Raw genomic sequence first — 14,903 nt, 5'->3', positions numbered from 1 at the left:
TCATGATAATTATAAAAACCAGAAGCATACTATGGTCTTCTCTTAACCCACCTTTGTATAACAGCAACAGCCACACAATTAAAGTATTAGATGTATCTGCCAACTTGGTTTCAGAGCTTCTTTTAAGATTCATGGTCCCTAATACTTAAAATTTTTGCTGCTTACTGAAAATGCACAATTTTTCCCAATAATCTTACTGCCAATGAAATCATATTTTGTTCTTTCACGCACATTCTTATTCATCATTGTAACACTTTAAGTCCTGCATCTCTTCTTTAATTATATGACAAAGAGAAAACTCATAACTGTCTAACATCTGCTTGCAAGCTATCTGTGCCACAAATTGGTTTATCAGAAACCCCATTTAGTAGTTTTATTCAGATTTCTTAATAGGTCATATGTTAGGACTGAAACAAGAAAATATTAGGCAGATTATACTGTAGCATATCTCACTTTACTTCCAGAATAATACCCCTTACTGGAAGCAAATCTGCCAAGATAGTAAACTCACTGCACTCACCAGAGATTTTGTCTAGTGTATCAGTTTTGGTCCGATCAGGAGAAGGAAACCATATAGTGATTCAGACAGAAGAAATTCAATAAAGATAATTCTTAAGTTTTAATAGGAGAGTAACTATCAGATATAAAGAGAACCTTAAGGATTACCTAGGACTGAGAGAGAGTACTCATAAGGAGATATATTAGAAGTGGAACTGTACAAAAACAGGCCACTGGTCAGATTTAGCATGTGTTTAATTTGCTTACTCTGACGTAAGGTGTTTCCATTGACTTAACTCCTCTGTTTATAATGCTCTCCTTATAAGTTAGTACACACTAAATTACACATATGGAAATATCACTTTCTATTCTCAACTCTACAGTATTGCAAACAAACATGGGCAAATATTGGAAGTAACTCATGCAATACATCCAGTCTAATTGATAAAGTATGCTCATTTTTTCCTAAACTCATTCTAAATTATCACAAACTTTGTGTTTAATAAGGAACACCAGTGAAAGACAGCTCTTGAGCCCTGAAGGAAAGAATCCTATGAGATATTGTTAATTAGTAGAACAGTGATATTTCAAGGAGTTAATCCTTGGATTCATGAATCTCAAAAGGAATGTATCATCCTGAAATCATAGGAAGTGGTCCCTGAAAGAGGCCATAAACTGAAGACTATTAGGAATGCTTCAGCAGCAGATTCCTATTGAAAAGAGATTGCTTCCACTCATTAATTCTAGATTTACTCAACTATAGTAAATGTAGCCATCTTGCATCCACAATCTGTGGGACACTAACAAGATAGTCACAGTTTAATCCGCATTCATTTCTTCTTCATTCTCCCATATATCCTATAATATTCTTGTCTAAGGCTACCTTTAACTATGTTACCTTTAAGGTCCATATAGTCATGCACCACATAATAACGTTTCAGTCAATGACTGATCACATATGCAACTGTTATCCATAAGATTATAATAGAGCTGTAAATTTTCTATTGCCTAGTGATGTAGTAGCCATCATAAAGTCTACAGCAGTATACAGTAATGTATTAGACCTTTATATTCACTCACTACTCTCTCACTGACTCACCAAGAACAACTTTGAACCTTGCAAGCTTCATTCACGGTAAGTGCCCTAGATAGAAGTAGCATTTTTTACTTTGTCTTTTCTATGTTTAGAAATGTTTAGATACAAAAATGCTTACCATTTGTTAAAATTGCCTACAGTAAAATTCTATGCAGGTTTGTAGCTTGGAAGCAATATTCTGTAGCATATAGTTTAGGTGTGTACTAGGCTATACCATCTAGGTTTGTGCAAGTACACTCTATAATGTTCATACAATGATGACAGTGCCTAAAGACACATTTCTTAGAACACATCCCCATCATTAAGTGACACATGAGTGTATTGCTTTCTACTTCTTACTCTCTCCTTGGCTTGAGTAAAATACCTGGCTCAAATTTGTTCACAAATGGGTTAAAACATACAACTATACATGTTTTCATGTGAGAGTTATGTGGGTTCTTTTCATAATAGTGTTTGTGTAATGAATCACTTGGTTTACTTGATAATAGGAGTTAACTGATGAGTGATGTTTTAGATGACAAACATTATAATTATAACATTATAATTATAATTATAATTAGTCAGGAGAGCCAGAAATCTAAAACATTTTCTCACATAATAACTAGAAAAGGAGGTTCCTTTCTCTACTAAATTAACACCCAGGGGCCTTTTGAAGGAACTACCTATTGTAACAGAACTTTCACAGAAATATAAATTGAAGAGAGCTAAGAACGTATCATATATATTTGGGGGCTGTTGTAATTTTACAAATCTTAAAAGTAAGATGCACTATTTCTCTTTTGCTTTAAATATACTAAATGATCTCAATAGACACAATTTTATTGCCTGGCACTGGACTGTTCTTAATGAGTGGTGCCAAAACATTACACCTATTTGCATATCTGTATGGGTATTCTGGCAAAAGCAGACTGTTGGTGGCCCCCAATAACTTATATGCACTTGCAGCACAAAAGCCTATTGGTACATTTTGTCATTGCAAACGAATGCCTCACTTCAGGATACTACCTTATCCATAATCTATTTTGTTCCATTAGATTTTTCTGTATTAAAAGGACATTGTTAGATAACATAACCATGGAAGAATAAACAGAGAAGGGAAAACTAAATTTGCTAACCAAAACCCTAACTACTTGAGATGATTTCTGGATTATTTTTTCTTTCTTCAAGACTCTTTACTTCATGCTTTACCAGAAGCTCAGAAAGAAAGAATAATTTTTTTATTCAGAAGAGTTTGTAAGAGAAATAGTAGGAGAGCCAGACAATGCCATCTGTGCTATTGAACTCTTCACCCATGAAGTTTATGAAAGCAGACATGCTGTGTTTGAAAATAAAGGCATTTAGATATATTATGGCCTCACAAAGAGGGGCATGTGGTGTTTTAGAGGAAGAATGTTGTGCTTACATCTCTGCAGACCTCTTTGGAATCTCTAAAATTGTTAACAGATCTGGCAAGCAAACAATAAATAATAAAGTTGGGTAATTTGTCTAATAATTCCTTATCTGGTTGTGGAGGCTCTTCATATTAATGATGGGACTTTTCCACTTAATATGGGTGCTCTTAGATCCTAACTGAGTATTGGACTGTAAATTGTGCTAATGATAATTCTCTGTTTTTTAGTGTTAGTGTTTTTATATGTATTCTCAGCCTCAGATACTGCTATGCTGATTGTGTGCCACCAAATGATCTAACAAATTATCACTCAACAAAAAGAACAGGAAAACATAGCACTATGGAAGTTGAAACAATTAACCCTGGAAACCTGACCCCTGATCATGACATCTTATATAACAGTGAAGATCTAGTTTGATAACATCCTTAAGTAATCATCATCTAGGTTCAGCTCATGGTAAAGAATAACTATAAGGAGATTCAGAGGAAAAAATCATCTATACATACATAGCTTATATTAATATTTAAAGTGATATATACCCACATACCTACCCAAGATACATACATACCAAAGATCATTGATATGATCTTAATATTTGATTGTGTTCAAAAAAATAGCTCTATTAATCCACTGTCTTAATGTACCTGATTTTCAAACTCTTTCTTGGAAAGAGCAATGTTGCAGATAACTTTACGGCTAACTTCAGGAACTTACACACACACAAAAAAATTACACACATACACAAAAATCAAGCTGTTCCACTCAGAAGACATAGCATCAAATCACTGTTTACTTCAAGAATCTTAGAAACCCTTACTTTAATACCCTCACCTTGCTTTTTCCACTACTCTTCAACTATTATATCATCATCCTTAACCAGTCCTTACCAAGCCCCCAGGTGGAAACTTCTACTTTAAACAAGAATCCAAATCTCGTAAATACCCTGACTTTGACTTCCACACCAGAAAACTCTACTAAGACTTTTTCAAGTGCTCTTCCTTACCATGCAAATAATCTCAGCTTTGCCTTACCAACAGGTTTTATCTTTAAGAACTGGCATTCAAAAGCCTTTTACTACATTTGTTTTCTGGCTTTAGTCACTATACAGAATTGTGTGCACCGCCTAGCCTTAAAACATTCGTACCACTTTTTATGCAATCCTGGAATGACCTTCTACCTGATTTCCTCATGATCATATACTCCCTTAGCAGGAAGGGCTTCCACCACCCTCTTCTTGCCATCCCTTTTCCCTGATTAATTTTTTCTCATAGCCTTTGTCACTATCTAAGATATATATTTAATATCTGACTCCCACCAACAGAATGTAAGCTCCAAAAGAATAGAAACCTTGTCTGTTTTATTTACTACTGTAATTCTATTGTGTATTATAGGAACTTATACAATAAGGTTATTAAATACATGATGAATTTATGAAAAAATGAGTTCTGCAGTAAGTGGGAAACAAATAAATGAGTACAATGTGAAGAACTAATTATTAGTAAGGAGTAGTGGTTAAATGGGGGAAATAGGAAAGAGGGTAGCAGACTGAGGAAAGCATATGTAAGGTTGAAGGAAGGTTTTAAAGATGGGAAATAAATGCTCATGGTAAACAAACAATGAAGAGAATAAGAGGCAATTAATGGTGTGAGACAACTACGAGTGCTAAAGCATATGGAATTTAGAACATGAATAAAATATTTTGATTCTAGCTAGAAAAATAATTTCCATTTTCATAGAGGGTCTAAAGGACTGATACACAAAGAAGCAAATGGACTGTGATAACCAAAATTGGTCATCATACAACTTGTAATCTTTTTGAAAATAATTTATAGTTACAGAAAAATTTTTATTTTTGGCCACAAAACAAGTCTTAATACATTTAAAAAGACTAAGATCATAGAAAATATGTTCTCTGACCACAATAACAGAAGGAAATTTAGAATATTCACAAACGTGTAGAAATTACACAACACTTTCCTAAATAAACAATGGATAAAAAGAAAAATCACGGGGAAATTGGAGAGTACTTAGAGATAAAAACCAAAGGACATCATATCATAATTTATAGGATACACAGTTCATGAGGAATTAGAGGAAAATTTATACTTGTAAACACCTATATTAAGAATAAGAAAAATCTCATATGAGTAATGTAAACTTCTACCTTAAGAAAATAGAAAAAGAAGAGAAAACTAAACCAAAAGCAAATATAAGTAGGAAAAACAAAGATTACCATAGATAAATATGAAATAGGGAATTTAAAAACAATAGAGAAAATCAACAAAATCAAAAGTCGATTCTTTAAAAAGATCAACAAAATTTGCAAACCTTTATCTAAAGTGATGCAGGAAAAAAAGAGTGAACGCTAAATTATGAAAATCAGAAATAAAGCAGGGGCATCATTATATTGTCATAGTTTTTTGTATTGGTAAGGTTTAGTTACTTTCTCTTTCTCATTTGCATTTTTGTTCTACCAGTGGGTTTTGTTTTTCCTGTGTATTCGTGGTAGTGATTATCATTTTTCAGATTCCAGATGCAGGACTTCCTTGAGGATTTCTTGTAGGACTGGTTTTGTGGTGGTGAACTTCTGCAGTTTTGTTTGGAAATACACTATTTTCTCCTCATTTCTGAAGCACAGCCTGTTGGGTACAGTATTCTTGGCTGGAAGCTTTTTTTAGTATTTTTGTATATATCATCCCATTTTCTTCTGGCCTGTAGAGTTTCTGTTGAGAAGCCTGATATTAGTCTGATAGGGGCTCCCTTACACTTGACTTGACAGTTTTCTCTTGCTTAAGATTCTCTCCTTGTCTTTGAGCTCTGCCAGTTTGACTATAATGTGTCTTGGAGAGGATCTTTTGGGGTTGAATCTGTTTGGGGATCTTTGAGCTTCCTGAATCTGAAGGTCTGTGTTTCTCCCTATATCTAGGAAATTTTTCATTATTATTTCATTGAATAGGTTTTTCCATTCCTTTTCCTTTCTCCTCCCCTTCTTGAGCACCCATGATTAGAAAGTTTGTGTCCTTAAGTTTGTCTGCTAGCTCTCTCAGATTTTCTTCTTCTTCTTCTTCATTATTATTATTATTATTATTATTATTTGGCTGCCTGGGTTATTTCAAAAAGATTACCTTCAAAATCAGAGATTCTTCTTGTTCTATCCTGCTGCTTAAGCTATCAGCTGTGTTTTTTATTTTGTTGAGTGAATCTTTCAGTTTCATGAGTACTGCTACATTCTTTTTTAAGTTATTAATCTCTGTAAATTTCTTCCTTTGTATCCTGGATTTTCTTTTTTTCTAGTTTCATTATGTTATCTACTGAGCCTTCTTGTAAATCAGTGACCTGTTTTTAGGATTGCTGCTCAGGATTCCTTTTCAGCCACTTCAAGGGTTTCCTACTCTATAGGGTCTGGTTTTTGAGAATTACTGTATTCTTTGGTAGTGTCATATTTTCTTGGGTTTTTCTATTTCTAGTATCTCTACATTGATAGCTGGTCATCTGGTAGAACAGTTGCTTCTATTATTTTGGAGGTGGGCTTTGAGGAAAGAGATGTCCTCTTTTTTTCCCAATTTCTGCTGGTGACTTTCCTTGTATCAAAGCAGTTGAATGTCTGGTGGGCTGCCTGCATGGTGGCTGTGGCTACTGCTCTGCTGTTTAGCTGCTTTTGCAGTACTCATCACTTTGGCAGTTGCTGTTGTAGGCCACCCATGCAGAAATGGTGTTTTTGGTATGCTCTCTTACCTGCTTCTGGGTGGAGGGATCTGCCCTGGACTCTACCTAGGACCCCAGAGAGGGGGCTACCTTCCTGTTTTGGGAAAATACTTTAAATAGGAGAGTTTGGGATATTTGCAATAGATTCTGTTTTCTCTATAAGGTTGGGAATGAGGTCATTTACCTAGTGGTAGGATAAAAGGATTGAAAAGAGCAGAGATATTTCAAAATAGAAGATATGATAAACAGAAGAAAACTAATTAGGGGCAGGCCCAGTGGCTTACTCGGGAGAGTGCAGCACTGGTAGTGCCAAGGCTGTGGGTTCGGATCCTATATAGGGATGGCCGGTGTGCTCACTGGCTGAGCATGGTGCAGACAACACCAAGCCAACAGTTGAGATCCCCTTACTGGTCAGAAAAAAAAAAAAAAAAAAAAAAAGAAGATAAGGAATTATGGGCATTTTGGGTGATACCAGAAGGCATTGAGGCCATGAAGTGAGTTTGGAGGCCATAAATTTTCAGTGTTCTAGTTAGTTGTGTGATTTTTTATCTTGTGTCGCTCAACAGGAAATATATAGGAATAAAGTAGAAGAGAACAGTGGAAAATAATCATTGTAATCATGCTTGTTTTTAAGAAATGACTACTCTGTAGATCACTTCAATATTAAATAGGTCTTATTAGGTTGATACTGATTAAATTTTTAAATTGGATGTGCTATTTATAGGAATTCTAAGGCTTTTAGTCATAGAAGATTTTAGCCATAAGTATCCTATAAAATTTTGGTTGGGTATGAATTTTAATGCTATTTTAGCTTTTACAGTTGCAATATTATTTATTTGAAATTCATTTATTGAAGGAAAACTGAGAAGGCTTAAACTCTCAAAGAATGTAGGAAATTGTGGTTAGTCTTTAAAATGTATCAGCAATAAAAAATTTCAAGTTCAGTTATGATCATTTTATTAATGAAGTCAGATAATTTTTTAAAGTCATATTTAATTCATTCTTATTATATTCATATGCTTCCAAAGACTAAAATTCATGAGGAAACAAATATACCCCTTCAGCAAGAGTTTAGCATAAAGTTGCTTCCTTTTAAGAGTTAAAAAGTAAATTTAAGAATTAAATACATAAGAGTCATTGTGAAAATCAAATGTGTGTGTCTGGTCTATATAAATGAGCTTATAATCATTAGATTGCTTTGCTTTTTTAAGATACTGTTCTTAGCTAGTTTAATTTAGTGTATGTGAAGGGGAGTGTAGAGCTAGGGTAGGGTCTGGAGCTCACAGACCCCTCGAGCCCATTCACAAACCCTTCACATGCAGGTCTACAAGCTAGGTAAACAGACAAAAATGTCCTTGGAGCCTTGATTGAAGAAAGGGGAGTCTTTATTCAGCACACATAACACTAAGAGCTAAGCAGTCCACAGAGAAACTCAGAAACTCAACTGCTACAGGCAAAGTCCAAAGAAAAACTGAGCAGCTACCAGCAGAGTAAACATGCTCTATTTTTAGACTTGAGCTTTGCCAGCCAGCTCTGCTTCACAAACTCCAGAACACACAATAGCAACAAAGCTAAAAAGATACATTGGTGCACACGTGCACTAACTCCACCCACACACAACTTGTTTACAAGAAATGTGCTGCTCAACCCCCAACCAGACCTGAGCTAGGGAGCCTGACTAAATTATTCTATTTTCCCCACAGGGAGTTTCAAACTTAGGCATTTGGCTACCATTAGTTGTGATTCATTCTTTCTACTTCAATATTTTACATGCTCTATTATTTCAATATTTTACATGCTCTATTATAACACTTACAGTTTAACTTTTACACTATGAATATATGAATTCTTGAGGAAGGACAAGGTTCTCTTCATGTTTACATAATCCATCCCTAGCATGTACCTCGCACAATTAGGCATTCAATAAATGTTTCTATTGAGAAGTTAGATTAAGGGAAGAACATTATAGGGATTGAATTACGGTGGAAAAACTTTCTAATTAAGACGAACATTGCTAACTAGGCATAGCATCTGTCAGTTTTCACTTATTGGAATGACAAAGGATTGAAATATTTCTAAGAGAGATTACAAAATAAATTGTAAAATATTTTGGTTATCAGCAAACCATTTGGAGTTGTTTACTGAGAAAGTACTATTGATATTACAGCAAAATTGAGCAATTATATTTCCAAAGGAGAAAGATGACATCTCATTATTACAAGCAGTTGCTATACTAAAAAATATATTCTGTTAGTTATAAATATGAATTCTGAAAAATGGCAATTTTAATCATAACACTGGCAAAGATCAGAAAACATTTTTAATATAAACTTTATTCTTATTTATATACATACAGTTAGACACATAAACTAGAAATTACTATGTATAGATTAGCTTTTTATAGTGGAAATGATTGATTAGCTTTTACGGTTATGTAGCAATAAGAAATCATTTTTAAATGGTAAGCCTGTCAACCTCAGTACCCAATTGTGTTACCTTATATTTGTAAATGGATAACAGCAGGCTAATTGTCCTACTGAACACAGAAAATGTTTTGTCATTGCAGAAATGTTATTATTAACAAACATTTATTGAACATGAACATTTGAAGTATCATAGAGAAAAGAATTATGGATGCTTTTTCCCCTAATATCTCAGATTCATTCTTCTAAAATAGATCTTACGCAGAGCTATGCAGATGCATAATCCTTACGCTTTAAGGTTCATAAGGATTTGAGTCTGTTATTAAGTAAACTAACTTTTCTCTTACAACTCCCAATGAATCTTAAGGAAATTGTCTATTTTCAAGTAAAAGCTCTATGAGTTTTAGTCACTTTATGGTCTCTTTCATAAGCTTTACTCTCTCTCTCAATGCCCCTCTCTCTATTCTATTATCAGGTATGGCATCCCAGATATGAAATGAATTCACATAGTCGAGGAGATTCGATGAGATGAGAAACGTATTGACATTAAAACTAGTTAAAGTTAATGTGCAGCAATACTATTTCCAAATCATTACAGCAAATCTCTGGAAAAGCAAAGTAATCTCTTTTTCAATAATCCATATTAGGCTAGGTGTCTTCACTTTTCAAAACTGTTTTGTTAAATTTGAAGATTGTAAGATATAGATGTAAAAATTATGATTAAGACTAAATAGATAAGATATATAAAGAATTGGAATTTTTCTTAAAAATTAGAATAACATAAGTATTGCAAAATTGAAAATGGAAAGCTTTCATAAATTTGGATGTTTCTGAAGTCATTATGGAGGCATGATCTTCATAGACAGACTATATGCCTGACACATACTAGAGTATGTCATAATAGCAATGTGATATTTATACACTTTTTATATTTTGCAAGTAATTTCACTTAAGTAATTACAGATTCAGTAGCTTTTGATTTCCCTGATAAATACAGTACTTTCTAATTTCTAAAATTTCTAATTTTTAAAATGAATGAGGATGTTAAAACCTAGCTCTGGCTGAAAAACAAACTTATTTTTTGTTTTTTTTTTTAAGTTTTATTTTGTCGATATACATTGAGGCTGATTATTGCTCCCCATCACCAAAACCTCCCTCCCTTCTCCCTCCCCCCTCCCCCCCAACAATGTCCTTTCTGTTTGCTTGTCGTATCAACTTCAAGTAACTGTGGTTGTTATATCTTCTTCCCCCCCCCCTGGGTTTTTTTTTTGTGGGTCTGTGTGTGTGTGTGTGTGTGTGTGTGTGTGTGTGTGTGTGTGAATTTATATATTAATTTTTAGCTCCCACCAATAAGTGAGAACATGTGGTATTTCTCTTTCTGTGCCTGACTTGTTTCACTTAATATAATTCTCTCAAGGTCCATCCATGTTGTTGCAAATGGCAGTATTTCATTCGTTTTTATAGCTGAGTAGTATTCCATTGTGTAGATGTACCACATTTTCCGTATCCACTCATCTGATGATGGACATTTGGGCTGGTTCCAACTCTTGGCTATTGTAAAGAGTGCTGCGATGAACATTGGGGAACAGGTATACCTTCGACTTGATGATTTCCATTCCTCTGGGTATATTCCCAACAGTGGGATAGCTGGGTCGTATGGTAGATCTATCTGCAATTGTCTGAGGAACCTCCATACCATTTTCCATAGAGGCTGCACCATTTTGCAGTCCCACCAACAATGTATGAGAGTTCCTTTTTCTCCGCAACCTCGCCAGCATTTATCGTTCAGAGTCTTTTGGATTTTAGCCATCCTAACTGGGGTTAGATGGTATCTCAAACTTAAATCAAATTATGGAGTCTCCCACTTTTTAAAATATAGACTGTTCTTACGATCAGTTTTAGGCTGTTAACAAAATTGAGTGGAAAGTATAGAGTTCCTATATACCCCTTTATCCCTACATTTATGGCCTTCCCCACCATCCACATTCTGTCCCTCAGTGGTACATTTGTTACAATTGATGAACCTACACTGTCACATCATTATCACTCAAAGTCCATAGTTTATTTTAGGGTTCATTTTTAGTGCTGCACATTCTATTGGTTTTGAAAAATGTATAATGACATGTATCCACCATTATAGCATCTCACAGAATCATTTTACTGCCTTAAAAATCTCCTGTACGCCACGTATTTATCATTCTCTTTCTCTCCCCTAACTCCTGACAACTACTGATCTACTATTTTCTAAAGTTTTGCCCTTTCCAGAATGCCATATAGTTGGAATCATATAGCATGTACCTTTTTCACATTAGCTCTTTCACTTTGTAATATGCATTTAAGCTTCCTCCATGTCCTTTTATGACTTGACAGCTCATTTCTTTTTATTACTGAATAATACTTCATTGCATGAATGTACCATTGCTTATTTATCCATTAACCTATTGAGAGAGATCTTGGTTGCTTCCAAGTTTTGGCAATTTACAATGAAGCTACTGTAAGCAACCATGTGTAGGTTTTTGTGTGGTTGTAAGTTTTCAACCTTCCGGGTAAATACCAATGATTATATTTGTATTATATAAATATTCTGTATTATAAGATAAGAGTGTGTTTAGTTTTGTAAGAAACTGCCAAACTACCTCCCAAAGGGGCTGTAACATTTTGCATTCCCACGAGCAATAACTGAGAGTCCCTGTTCTTCCAGGATCTTCCACTTTTAAAATGAGAAATCTACCACAAGTTATTAAATTTACAAGTATACTAATTATTTTTATTATCTTAAGTTTTATGATACTTTTAGCACTTTATATGTATAAAAATATCAAGAGACGCTATTACAACATGCTAAATTAAGAAATGGTAATAAATTTAAACAATGATGTAATACAACAATATAGCTGACTTAGTGGGAAAGAATGAGGAAACAATGTTCTGCAAAGGAGGCCATGCAAGTTTATCTCATATCAGCTATTATGCTTTGAGCTCTTTAGTGGATGAAGAGCAGTGTTTTCCCTAGATAAGTCACCATCATTTGATACTTTTTTGTATACCTTCTGCAAAGAAAACTGCAAAGTGAATGTGTATACAACCACATCTCATTTTATATTTCATACAGAAATTATTATTTGCCTTGAAAGAAAAAATAGAACCAAATCTCAATTACTTTGTATTTTTCCCCTCTACAGAGACTGTTTGCCTTTGAATTCAGATCTGTCATTAGGTCACACAGTTTTAAATGTCATTTCAGGCATTTTGCTAATTGCCTTGCATACACACACCACCACCATGAAATGGTATAATTACTATTAAACTTATATAATGATGAAACTAAAGCACATAAAAAGGAAAAGCAACACATAAGGATGTACACACACACTATATTCTTTGAAAAATATAATTGAAAATGTAGTTTGGTGGTTATAGGAAGAAAAGGCAAGTATAGAAGTAATGAAGTATACATTAAAAGAAAACATATAAAAAAAAAAACCACTAAGGATGACTATGAAGCCAAAATAAGAATTCTGACATTTAGTAACTGTTTGTACCACGGAATATTTAATGTACCCTTTGAACCACTTAAACTGTAAAAACTACTTCATTTGATTATTGTGGGAAAAAATAGGAACACTGAATGTGAAATGATTAATATGGTTCATTAAACCAAAGTATTTATTTTAGTTATTACTATAGTTACTGTTTCATCTATTCATTTACCTAGCCAACATTACTGAGTGGCTAGTATGTTGGATATATTGTACCCTTGCTATATCTTTAGCTGTGAGTGCCTCAGTCATAATACTTTAAGCAGTGCTTACAGATTAAGAAGCATTGCTCTAGAAGACAGGCAAACTGTGATACAAAGCAGGGCTGTCAGTTCTCAGATAAATTGATCATAAGAAGACATTTGAGTACCAGAGAAGGACTCCTTAATCAGACAGGGATGGTCAGGAAAGCTTGGGAGGAGATGATTTTCTTATAATATCTTAAGGAATATGTTGAAAAAACAAGCAAAGGGACTAGGGATAAGGTAGAGTCAAAAATGGAAGAGGCTTACACAGTTGAGGCAGTTGATGTGACAGGTATCAGATGTAAAGGCATATTCATAATCTATACATACTAGCATAAATATATATTATGCCATATATATACACACATACTATCATATAGTTTATATATCCATATGTACATACATACACACACAGCCAGTCCATCATATCCTTGGGTCCCACGTCTGTGAATTCAACTAACCACAGATGAAAAATATTCAGAAAAGAAATTGCATATGTACTATACCTGTACAGACTTATTTTCTTGTCACTGTTCTCTAAACAATAGAGTAACAATTTACATAGCATTTGCATTCTATTAGGCATTATAAGCAATCTAGAAATTATTTAAAGCATGCAGATGTACATATGTTACATGCAAATACTGCACCATTTTATATCAGGAAATTGAGCATTCATGGGTTTTGGTATCCATGGAGGTTCTGGAAACAGTTCCCCATGAATATTGGGGGACAACTGTATACATATATAGCCAGCCCTGTAGAACTCACATATATGAAAAGTTGGCCCTCTGTATACGTCCCATGAATACTGTATTTTTGATCTGCCCTTGGTTGAAAAATAGTCTGCATGTAAGTGAAACTGTGCAATTCAAACTCATGTTGTTGAAAAGTCAACTGCATGTATACACACACACACACACACACACACACACACTAGCATATGCTGCAATATACACTAGCAAATATATGCAACACTAGTAATAATATATATGCTAGTGTAGCATATATATGCTAGTGTATAGAGACACACATATACATATATGCATATAAACACATGTATGATTTATCTATGCATTCACATTGTGACTTAGAATTTAACATTCATGATGGTGTATCTGTTTAATAATGCTGAGAAAATGATTGTGGTATTTATACAAATGTTTAATTGTAATTAAGATTCATTTAGATAAAAATGCAATGTAATCTTAGTGAGGACTAATAAATGATGTGACCATCATTTTAATCAATGTTCTTGCCCTTATTGAGTGCACCAGAAATTATATTGATGCTTTTGATTGCCTCTACCATTTTTAAAGAAATAATAAACTTCTTAGGCAATTTTAATTTTATCTTTAGTTAGAAATTAGATCATATCACATAGGATTCTTTACAAATGATATTGGGATCTAAAAAAGAAGTATAGACTCTTTTTATAGTTAGTGAAATCATAGATGAATAATTCGAATGAATTTTGAACAACTGAGTAATATTGTTGCCTTAACTTGATGGACTAAATATAAAAGATTAAATGAGGAGAAAAACACTTTATTCAAATGTGCCTATTATTACTCTATTTCCCCTTTTCAATGCTCTAATTCTTGACATGTAATGAAAATTTGGGGCTGGCTGGTTGGCTCAGTTGGTTAGAGCATGATATTATAACATCAAGGTCAAGGGTTCGAATCCCTATACCAGCCAGCCACACACACACAAAAAGGGTTTAAACATTATTACACAGGTTAACTAAGAGTAGGAATCAACAAATTATTTCCTTTGAAACAAATGTAAAAATTTGTAATTAAATTAGAATATATTTTAATAGATGAAGAACTTGGCAAGTTGCTTCTGTTTTTGAATTTTTGTGTTGAAAATAAAGATGTTTTCATAAAATGGGTAAATAGAAAACTTTTATTTTTTAATTACAAAGTTAATATAGATGTTCGAGGTCAAGACGGTGGATATAGCAAATATTAAAACTCCTTCTCCAACTAAAGAGATCTGCA

At 33.8% G+C, this 14,903-nt stretch overlaps 1 non-coding gene across 1 annotated transcript; it reads left to right on the top strand.

The window, feature by feature from the left end:
- Positions 1-14,524: 14,524 nt before the first annotated feature.
- Positions 14,525-14,598, top strand: TRNAI-UAU (transfer RNA isoleucine (anticodon UAU)). Its single transcript has one exon. It is a non-coding gene; the product is annotated as a tRNA-Ile (tRNA).
- Positions 14,599-14,903: the final 305 nt, after the last annotated feature.

Source organism: Cynocephalus volans, chromosome 4, assembly GCF_027409185.1.
Source record: "Cynocephalus volans isolate mCynVol1 chromosome 4, mCynVol1.pri, whole genome shotgun sequence".
NCBI lineage: Eukaryota > Metazoa > Chordata > Mammalia > Dermoptera > Cynocephalidae > Cynocephalus > Cynocephalus volans.
Note: the sequence above shows the minus strand (reverse complement) of the source record. Positions and strands in the feature narration are given on the sequence as shown.